Consider the following 12217-nt stretch of genomic DNA (forward strand, 5'->3'; position numbering starts at 1 on the left):
CTACCTTTTTACAACTCATATTTATAAAATACATTTGTGTTTCCTTTTATGTCACCTGCTAATCTTTTCTAATACATTCTCTTTGACCCTGTTTTTACTTTCTCAGTTCAACTCTGTACCATGTATTATGAGCCTGATTTTCTTAACAACCTGTTCAGAGATGATATTATATACTTCCAGAACAGGTGGGACTTGAACCTAGGCTTCTTGGTCCAAAAGCAGGAAACTACTGCTGTGCTACATGAGCACTCTGTATTACGAGCTTAACATTCATCTGTGAATCTACTCTCTATACCTGATCATCCGGGGAATCCCAACTTTGAGAATGCTCAATTTTTGTTTGTGGGAATGTGACTAATCTGGATCCAAATAATCTTCTTTTTGAAGGCCTACTGTTGCTCAACCTGTCGATCTTCTTTCCTAACTACCCGATCTCCTTTCAATTACTGAAATTAACCTTGGTCCACAGCAATATTTTTACTTTGGTAGTTTTATGTCCTTATCCATTTGGAAGGTCTCTAGCTTCCATAGTGATATCTCCAGTGACATTATATGTCTGAATTTTGGGCACTAGCTGTCAATTCCTTCCCTCCCTTGATTCAGGCCTCTTTATTATGTCATAAACCACACTTTGTGACTGAAACCTCAATGTATTTACAAAAAGCATTCAAAGCCCAATCAACATTCAATTTCTCCTGGTTTGATCCTTTCTAATTGTGAACTATTTTTTGTTGACATAACAATTGTAAGTTGCAACAATTTTCAAAGTCCTTTCTCGTTAAAACCTTATTGAAACTCTTAGTCATCCTAAAATTTTCCAACATTGTAACAGCTATTAGTAAAAGAATTGTAAGACTCTTTCCTCCACTTTAGCATCCTTCTACACTCACACCACCGACTTCACCACTGCATTGCAATTTGGCACACATTCCTTCTGGAAATATAAGAACAAAACTAGTCTATATTGCACCTCCTTAATATGTTTCACCATTCCATTAACAATCTGCCCACAACATTCACCATCCAATTAGGGTTGGTGGATACAGTGAGGAGTGGGGAATAGAACTACTGCATCCAATTTAGAATGAACCCATCTACCATTAATGTGTACACTAAATTCTTTTAAATCACCTCATACTCTTCTTACCTGCAGTAGATTCAAATCTAACTTGTCCAACCTTTTCTCATAAGACAACTAACCCATTCCAGGTATTAATTGAGTAAACCTTCCCTGAACTAAATCTATAGACTTTTATCCTTCCTATATAAGGTGATAAATACTATGCAAAGTACTTCACATGTTGTCTCGCCATTACTCTGTATAATTAAAGTAAACACTGAAGGGGAGGTGAGAGCCTAATGGTATTATCCCTGGGCTATTAATCCAGAGATCCAGATAATGTTCTAGGACCTGGGTTCAAATCCCACCATGGCAGATGGTGGAATTTGAATTCAATAAGAGAAAATCTGGAATTAAGAGTCTAATGATGACTACGAACCATAGAACATAGAACATAGAAAAATACAGCGCAGTACAGGCCCTTCGGCCCTCGATGTTGCGCCGATCCAAGCCCACCTAACCTACACTAGCCCACTTTCCTCCATATGCATATCCAATGCCCGTTTAAATGCCCATAAAGAGGGAGAGTCCACCATTGTTACTGGCAGGGCATTCCATGAACTCACAACTTGCTGAGTAAAATATCTACCCCTAACATCAGTCCTATACCTACCACCCCTTAATTTAAAGCTATGCCCCCTCGTAATATCTGACTCCATACGTGGAAAAAGGTTCTCATGGTCAACCCTATCTAAACCCCTAATCATCTTGTACACCTCTATCAAGGCACCCCTAAACCTTCTTTTCTCCAATGAAAACAGCCCCAAGTGCCTCAGCCTTTCCTCATACGATCTTCCTACCATACCAGGCAACATCCTGGTAAACCTCCTTTGCACCCGTTCCAGTGCCTCCACATCCTTCCTATAGTATGGCGACCAAAACTGCACACAATACTCCAGGTGTGGCCGCACCAGAGTCTTATACAACTGCAACATGACCTCAGGACTCCGGAACTCAATTCTTCTACCATTAAAAGCCAGTACCCCATATGACTTCTTCACAGCACTATTTACCTGCGTGGCAACTTTCAGAGAACTGTGTACATGGACACCAAGATCCCTCTGCTCATCCACACTACCAAGTATCCGACCATTAGCCCAGTACTCCATCTTCTTGTTACTCTTCAATTGAATCAATTGTCAGAAAAACCCATCTGGTTTATTGAGATCTTTAGGGAAAGAAACTGCCATCCTTACCTGGTCTGTGATTCCAGACCAAAGTAATGTGGTTACCCTCTGGGCAATTAGGGATGAACAATAAATGCTGTCTAGCCAGTGACACCCGCAACTCATAAATTAATTAATTTTAAAAACGCACTCATATTTCTCTGCTTCTCAGAGATCTGCAAACTCTCACCATTTGGATAATATGCTTCTTTCCTATTGTTCCTGCCAAAATGGAGAACTTACTATTTTCCCACATTATTCTCCATTGACCATAGCGGTGTGTTTTCGGGTACTATACAAAAGTTGGGTTTTTTCCAATTTATGAAGGAATGTTTGGGATTAACAGGATTATGTTTTTACTGCATATGTGTGTAAAAATCTTTGAACTTGGATTGTAAATATATTTGGTTTATTCTGTTTCATCTTTTCTTTTGTTAACCATACTTGCAGGATTGCATGCTTATCTTTCAGTAATGGACCACTTTCTTAAAAACTATCCAAATCAAAATATGATCTATCAAGTCAGGTTCTGTCTGGGATCATAAAACAGCTGACTATTAGACCCAGGCTTTGAGATTCCAGTGTTGTGTTTGCATTAAGTCACCAACATGGTAAAGTGAGTATCTAAAACAAAGTCTGGTGGTGACTTGTCCTACAGGCTCTATAGAGGAACAGGAACATGTCTCTGCATGATATATACTTTTGAGATGCCTGTTATTTGTGAAAGAGAAGAGGTTGTGAGCCAAATATAATCCAGAATGTGCTGTCGTCCTAAAAGGGCTTATAACTGTGCAGCCTGATCACCCTCATCAATGGTTTAATGATTCATCTGGACTTCTTCAAAATCATGTATTAGAGAATTGCCACATCATCCACCTTCCATCCCCAGTCCTCCCATTTACATAGAACATAGAACATAGAAGGATACAGCGCAGTACAGGCCCTTCGGCCCTCGATGTTGCGCCGACCGAATCCTACCTAACCTATACTAGCCCAATAACTTCCAAATGCCTATCCAATGCCCGCTTAAATGACCATAAAGAAGGAGAGTTCACCACTGATACGGGCAGGGCATTCCATGAACTCACAACCCGCTGTGTGAAGAATCTACCCCTAACATCTGTCCTATACCTACCACCCCTTAATTTAAAGCTATGTCCCCTAGTAACACCTGACTCCATTAGCGGTAAAAGGTTCTTAGTATCTACCCTATCTAAACCCCTAATCATCTTATACACTTCTATCAGATCTCCCCTAAACCTTCTCTTCTCCAATGAGAACAGCCCCAAGTGCCTCAGCCTTTCCTCATAAGATTTTCCTACCATTCCAGGCAACATCCTGGTAAACCTCCTCTGCACTCGTTCTAAAGCTTCCACATCCTTCCTATAGTATGGCGACCAAAACTGCACACAATACTCCAGATGAGGCCTCACCAGAGTCTTATACAACTGCAACATGACCTCAGGACTCCGGAACTCAATTCCTCTGCCAATAAAGCCCAGTACACCATATGCCTTCCTCACAGCACTATTTACCTGGGTGGCAACTTTCAGAGATCTGTGTCCCATTTGTGAGAGGGGAAATGATAGTAAAGTGGTAATGTCACTGGACCAACAATTGAGAATCCCAAGCCTATCATCTGGGGACATGGGTTGAAATCCCACCATGGCAGATGGTGAAACATAAATTCAGTGACTTCTGGAATAAATAGCTGGCCTATGGTGACCACATAACCACTGTTGATTATAAAAATCCATCTGGTTTACGAATATCCTTTAGGGAAGGAAACTGCCATCATTGTCTGGTCTACATGTGATGTCAGGCCAATAGGAATGTGGTTGATTTTAAACTGCCCTCTAGTCAATTAGATATTGACAATAAATACAGGCCTGACCAGCACTGACCACATCCCATAAATGAATAGAAAATAAAGTTCCTCTGTACCTTCCTCCTCAAGGTCCACAGGGTCATATTGTCAGACCATCGCCATGAGAGAACTCTTTGAGGGACTGTACTAGAGAGCATCTCACCAATTGGCCAAAGCAACAAGATCCAATTTTCAGGAGTTCAATGGCCCGCTGTATGGTAGTCTTTATGCTGAAGCAGCAGATGTTGTGAAATCTCTACCCTTCTATTGGAGGCTTATGCACAGCAGCCCTTTCTTCACCAGCCATTCTTTGCCTCCTAGTAGCCATCCACATTGGCTCTCAGGTGGCTTCAATAGTTGCAGCGCTTGTGGTTGCTTCAGAATGATGGCAGCACGACAGTTGCCAGTAAACCATAAGTGTATCGACAGTAAACAACTCTGGTGGTTGCATGACTGCTTGAATTTGAGACTGGAGTTATTTGATTAATGTTCCTGACCAACAGCAATGTGGTAGTTAACCTGGGTGTCACATGGATGCACTCAATCACATCCTGGACCTCAGGGAATCCAAAGTTGGAGGAAAGTCCCACAGCTCCCGTTCACCCAATCATGGAAGTGTGACGATGTAGAAGGAGGCACCAGCTCTCCAGTGTTCACTTTGATTTAGTGCATCTCTCCTTATCAACACATCTTTTTAAATAATTACCCAATATTCTCTTGAATGTCTGAATTCAACCTGCCTCTACTATACTGTCAGACAGTGCATTCTTTTATTTGCTTCTTTTGCAAATGACTTTAAGCCTGTGCCCTCTTGTTCATGTTCCTTTTACAACTCTACCCAACTCTATCTTACCTACTCTATACAACCCACTCATGATTTTGCAAACTTCTATCAGATCTCCTCAGCACTTTTTCTCTCTGGGGAGAACAGTTGCAACCTTGCTAATTTAGTCTCAGAATTGAAGTTTCTCATTTTTGGAACCATTCCTATAACTCTCTCCATTGCATTCACATCCTTCCCATAACTTGGTGCCCTGAGATGTGTGCAACACCTTAGCTGAGATCTAACAAGTTTATAAGTTCAGCATCACCTCCTTGCCCTTATATACTATGGTTCTATCAATAAAGTCCAGGATAATGTATGTTTTTTGAATTGCTGTCTCCACCTATCCTGCCACTTTCAATAATCTTTGCATGTACATACCCAAATCCCTCTATTTCTAGAACATGTTAGAATTGTACCCTTTATAATATATTGTCCGTCCACGCTCTTCCCACCAAAATGTCTCCCCTCACCCCTCCCTGCATTGAAATTCATCTACCACTTATCCAACCATGCTGCCAACTTGCCTGTGCGTTTGAAGTTCTATATTATCCTTTTCACAGTTAGTGTGCAAGTTTCATATTATCCACAAACTCTGAAGTTGTCCTTTGCATACTAAAGTCTAGATCATTAATATACATCAGGAAAAGCAAGTGGGTGAATGTGATCCCTGAGAAACTCTGCTACAAACTCTTCCCCAGCCTAAAAAATATCAAATATCCCATTATTGTTCGCATGCTATCACCTCTGCCATCCTCTGATTCCATGATGGGTAATAATATGCCACACAGATCTGTTACTGCCCCTTGGAATAGTGAACAGGCAAAGAGTTTCAAGATTGTGGTCAGTTTCCTGACTGGTGAGGCTGAGTTACATCACTGTGAGGGCGCATGAGTCACCAACCAAGGACCTTGATGGCTCAGTGACCAGCAACACTGCTGCTCTGAAGCTCAGGAGGCTGATGTTCTATAGTAGACATTTTAGTGAAGTTATCACCTTTGTGCCCTCCAACCAGTTGCATTTGTTATTGGAGTAGCTGCTTCCATTTGCTGTTCATCACTTCTACTGAGTAATTAAGCCCTACTCCCACAGATGATGTATTGTCATGAGCTTCATTGAAATAGCTACCTAGACCCATTGCTGTTCCTCACTAACCTTTGCAGACGCATTGTCCCACTGTTGTCTCGGTGCTTGCACGTTAAATCCTCTGCTCCTGTAATAGCCACTGTATGCCACTGCTTTAACAGTTCTTTGCTTTTTCCTCCTTTTATTAGTTGTTAAAAGTTGGCTCCCCACTTTGCTGCCACTTCCACTCCATGGGCATACACATGTGACATTGTGTTTCCTGTGCCTGCCCTCCAAAATCTCATTTGGTCCTTCAAAAAGCTCTCAGTTGGCACTTTGGCACTGTCAATTGATTGGGCAGGGTTGCCTGTACAAGAGTTAAGATTAGAGTGGTGCTGGAAAAGCACAGCAGGTCAGGCAGCATCCGACGAGCAGGAAAATTGACGTTTTGGGCAAAAGCCCTTCGTCAGGAATGAAGCCTTAATTTTTCTGGAACCCAGTTATCACACAAGCAAGAACCTCCTTTATTATGAAAAAAGTGCATGATTTAGAGCTAACTTAGTTGTGGGATAGGAGACAGAGGGCATGTATTCTCAATCACAGGATATGACAAGGGGACTGTATTGGGGTCTCAGGCTTTCACAATGCATATTGATGACTTGGATGAAGGAAACTGAATTTTTAGATGATAGTATGTTCGGAGATGAAAAAGGAAACTTTATTTCCAGGAGTATGAGGGGTGACTTTATAGAGGTTTCTAAAATCATGAGTGGCATAGATATGATAAGTAGACAATGTCATTTCCTTGGGCTGGGGGAGTCCAGAGCTAGAGGGCATAGGTTTAGGGTGAGAGGGGAAAGATTGAAAAGGGATCTAAGGGGCAACATCTTCATGCAGAGGGTGGTGTATGTATGGAATGAGCTGCCAGAGGAAGTGTGGAGGCTGGTACAATTACATTATTTAAAAGGCACCTGGATGGGTATATGAGTAGAAAGGGTTTAGATGGATATGGGTCAAGTGCTGGCAAATGGGACTAGATTAATTTAAGATATCTGGTCAGCATGGACAAGTTGGATGGAAGGGTCTGTTTCTGTGCTGTAAAACTCTATGACTCCATGACTCTAAATCTGATTGTTTGCAGTGAAAAAAAGAATTTGCAGCTCATACGATGGATTCTACAACACAAATCATACAAAGTAGCTTTTCTGGCATGTTGCCTTAAGTAAGACAGCAGTGAAATCTGGAAATTCAAGCGTTTTGTTTATTGCAGCGTGATCAACAATATAGAAATGTTGCTAAAAGGTCTCCGTTGTCAAAGAATAAGCATGAACTGATGTAGCACTGTATGTTTATGCACACTGACCTGAGTCACATTCTTAACTTGATGGAATCTGTCCTCACTAGACTTGGGCAGAGAGGCAGAGCCAGACAATCTTCCACCCAGTCTCCTAGAATATACAAGTACATTGATGAATGTCAGCTTTACGGACTAAAGGAAATGATGTGGATTGCAAGTGGACCCAGGGTGTAGATTTATGTCACAAGCATCAGAGGTGGGTCTGTAAGGATGCTGAATATTTTCAAATTGAGAAAACGTGCATCAAGGAAGGGACGGTTGGTTTAGTTAGTGCAAAGAGAAACAATGACTACTCCATTTGCAGAAAACAGAAATTATGAGAATATTTTAAGAATAACTTGCTGAGACATAATGATGAAGAGATCAGTCCCTTCTATTTTTTTAAGAGAGCACTAATACTTTCAATTGTGAATTACTATTACAATTTAAGTCTCTGTCGCAGTTCATTGAAAAGGATATTGCTATTTCACTCTGAATAATAATTCATGTTATTGTAAAATACAATCAATCCTTTGTCACTTCTCATCACAACACACTCTCAACTAAGAAGTGGATTTTTTTTTCTACTGAAAACACTACTTTTAGCTTGCCTCATTCTGCCTCTAGTAACAAAGCGGCCGGTCCCGAACCCATTGATATTATTTTCTGTTCTACTCTTCTGAGGAGATTGACTTATCCTAAGTCTTCCACTACTGTTGGAGCCATTCTTCATGTGTAAGACTAGCACTTAAAAGAGCAGACAATGAGTATCAGCTGACTATTTAACTTTCTGGTGGTGCTGGGTGGAGACAGGTGGGTAGTGGAAAATGTGGCCTCTACGCCAAGCTTAATTTTGGACCCACACCCCACCTTTTCAATACAGATGCTTTTCAACAGGTTATTCAATGTAGAGGTCAACTGACAGTATTTTTGATGGATTATCCCAAGTTTAATTACCAGAGAATCAACCTCTCCACTGATCTATGCTGATGTATCTGAAATCAGAGGGGTTAGGAGAAGGATTAACTTTAATGCTGGAAAAGCACAGCAGGTCAGGCAAAATCCGGGGAGCAGGAGAATCAACGTTTCGGGCATGAGCCCTTCATCAGCCCTATGTCTGACACGTTGATTCTCCTGCTCCTCGGATGCTGCATGACCTGCTGTGCTTTTCCAGCACTATGCTCTCAACTCTGAGCTCCAGCATCTGCAGGCCTCACTTTCTTCTCAGATGGGAAGAAGATATATTTGAGCTGGTGTGAATCCGTGCCCATGCACAAGAAAGACAGTAATTATGAGCAAGTTGAAGAGAGAAAATTATTGGACAGCAATTTTCATATCTTGAAGGTAGAGATGTTACACATGCAGTAAAACCATTGAGCACAGAAGAAAATGTATTATGTCTACATGCCTGGTGCCACTTGAAACAAATCTTACTGCTCCTCTGTTTCTGCATATCAGATTGTGAATAGTGGACAGGCTTTGAGGAGTCAGGATTTCACCCCTAACCTGCTCTTATAGCAGCAGTACATATATGGCTGGTCCAGTTCAATTTCTGGTCAATTGCAACGCCAAAAGTATGAATAGTGGATAATGTTGATGTCATTGATCATGAAAGAGAGATAGTTAGATTCTTTCCTTTTGGAAATGGTTATCATTTGGAACTTATGTTATGGGAATGTTGCTTGCTACTCATCAGCACATGCCTGGATGTTGTCAATGTCTTCCTGGATGTGGGCAACGACTGTTTTGACATTTGAGGAGTTGCGATAGGTTTTCAACTTTGTGCAATTATCAATGAACATCCCCAATCCTGACCTTATGGTGGGAGGAAGATCAATAATGAAGCAACTGAAGATGGTTGGGTCTAGGATACTTCAGGAATATTCTGGGGCTGACATGATAGGCTTTCAAAATCTCATCTTTCCCACTCCCCACCCCCCCTTTGATTTCTCTTTCAGTCAACTGATGTAATCTCACCTCAAGTAGACACAATTGCCCTTTGTCGTATTTGTTTTGCCGAGGGTGCTGACATCCCTCAATGAACATTCTGAAGACAGATGATTTGGTTGTCATAGAAATTTCTGTGGGAGCTTGCTATGCAAATTAGTTGTCCTGTTTCCTGAGTGAAAAGTGTAAATACAACTCAAAAGTCCACTATCGTTTGAAAAGCAATTCAAAATGCACCGAAATTGTGAAAGACATTATATAAATGCAAAGTCTCCATTTTCTTTTTCGTTCACTTTTCTTTTTAAAAAGTTTGCAATGCTTCCTCCTGAAGAAAAATGTTTCATATTACATTGCTGCATTGGGCAGTGAAATTTTAACTAAATTTTTTCTCACTGTCTCAGGAATAGTTTTAAATTGAAAACCGCTGACTCCCCTACCAGATAAAGTAACTTTGCTTTTCACCCAATCTTGGATTTCTTTGCTGCGGTTGAAATATACTCAGTGTACATTAGTCGAAGATCCTAAGAGAGAAATGCTTGGTGCTGGCATGTTTGTGGTCTTCTGCTTCTTATGGAGGATGTTTGAAGTCCATGTACACACCATATAAATTTCCACTCCAGGAAAACACAAAGTCTTGTCAGGCTTTTCTAAATGAAGTGACATAACAAAACCTGCAAGTTTACTTCAGAAATGGCTACTGAAAAGGATCAATGTATTAGGAATGGGATTTGGAGATCACTGGGTTAATACATTAGGGTTAACTTTACTTGCTGGCTAAGTGGGAGAAGGAAACAGAGAGAGAAATACCTACAATTGGAAAAAACAAAAGTGAATGAAAGTTTGTCAAGTTTATAACCACTCAAAACAAATTACAAAACATGATTATTATATAAACAGAACTTAAGAAAAATGTTTCCCACAGTAACGTTTAAACATCCAAAGTCTTTGTAGACTATTTCTGATGAGTCAGCTTTGATATTAATCAAATCCAGCTGCAATGCATATGTAATCGGCTGAATTAATTAAATACTTTGTTCCATCAAATAGCTGCCCTTTTTAAAAGACACAGCTTTTTATTAAAAAAATAATCATTGGGGAATTTGATGAGTGACAGGCCAGTCATTGACCTTTGTGCAGTGATGGGAATGTGAAAAAAGTCCTTTAGAAACAATCCAATGAAATCTCAGGGGGCATTTTGCAATCGTGTTTCATGATGTTTTTGATTACTGCAATCTTGCCATTCCAACTGATGTTGCAACAAAATGATGATCGTAATAATCATTATAATCAATCAACTCATCATCAATCACTGTCTCTGCACTACTGGAGTGGGATTTCTTGAATAAGGACGTGTCTTTGAGTCACCTTCATCACAATAAGTTTGATGCATGATTCTTCTAGTTGCTTCATTTTCCAAGAGTGATGGACTTCTCCTCCCATCATTTATCTTATTTATATATTTGTACTACTAATATATTTTACTTGCAATAATTCACTTGGCTCAGTCTCAGTGTCTGTGCCTTCATTCCTCTTATTTCATTGTGACCTGCTTTCTACAGCAGTTTAATAATTGGATTGCTTTCAAAGAAAAGTAATTTTGCAATTTACATAAACATTTAGATTGATTGCAAGAATTGAAGACATTTAACTATAGGGTAAAAAAATTTAAATATCGTTCGAGTCAAAAATGAAAGAGAAAGAGGTGAATTGCAAGACAAAACATTAAGATGAGGTGAATAAAAAGAGAAAATGTATCAAAAATAGAAAAATGATACATGTTTTCATAAAAACAATAAATTTAAACACAAACAATAAAGGAATGAGCAAACTAACAACTGGAAAGTTTTTTTTGCTTTACTCTTCATTCACAATCTGAAAATATAACTCGCTTGAACCCAGACTGCTTCAAAAATATGAAAGGTGTTACAATTGAGTATATTTGTCCACTAATTTGTGCATACTTTCTGTCAACAAGTTTAAAATGCATAATGGAAGTTGCCTATTGTCATGCTGTAGTTACACCCTCCCACCAGTGATGGCATGGTGTACCTTGATTTTCCATCTCCCACCAATGCAGGAAAATACCAAATGCTACAAACAACAATAACAGTCTGCTTTCCAAGTTTGCATATGTTTTGCTATTTAAAATCAAAGTATTAAACAAAAATAAGAGAGGAATATATTTTGATTTTGATATAATGGTCTAATTACCCTCCCAACTCATTTGTTCAGAAAACCAAACTTGGTCTTTATTCTCCCTCCATAATACCACAGACACCAAAATAACATTTCCAGAACTCATCCCAAATTATTCTGAAAGGGCTTGCCATTAGATTCTTGCAATTTAAATGGACATAGAAGTCAGTGAATTTGATTAGTTTGCACTGAAACCGAGAACTTATTTTCGAGATAAAAATGATTCCTGCTTCAAATTCTTTGTTGTTGAAACCAAGTAAATCAGCCAAGAAAGATGGAAGAAATTTCTGGCTGAAGCCATTGCTACCCTACTTACCAATTCTTACTTATTGAAATAAGAAGATATTTTTACTAAACAAAGGAGGGAGTAGATGCAAACCATGTGTTAAAGTTAACTGTTGTGTCTCTGCCCAGACCAGTGTTAATGACGTTGTATTAATTAAAAGGGCAGCTGGAAGAGCCATCATGGGATGTTACGTTGACAGGTTACCACAGACCAAACAGCACAGACATTTCCACACTGTTGTCATTTGTTGAAGTGAGACACTAAGAACTCCAGATATCAGCAGCTGCCAGATGTGGACTCACTGTAGACTATTTTAGGTTTATAAGCTGTGTAATGAAAATCTGGAAGCATTCCACATTTGGCAAATAGTCTTGAGCTATTAAATCATGCGAGGCACGAAGGACTATGCTA

The sequence above is a fragment of the Hemiscyllium ocellatum genome, chromosome 9 (genome assembly GCF_020745735.1).
Source record: "Hemiscyllium ocellatum isolate sHemOce1 chromosome 9, sHemOce1.pat.X.cur, whole genome shotgun sequence".
Lineage (NCBI taxonomy): Eukaryota > Metazoa > Chordata > Chondrichthyes > Orectolobiformes > Hemiscylliidae > Hemiscyllium > Hemiscyllium ocellatum.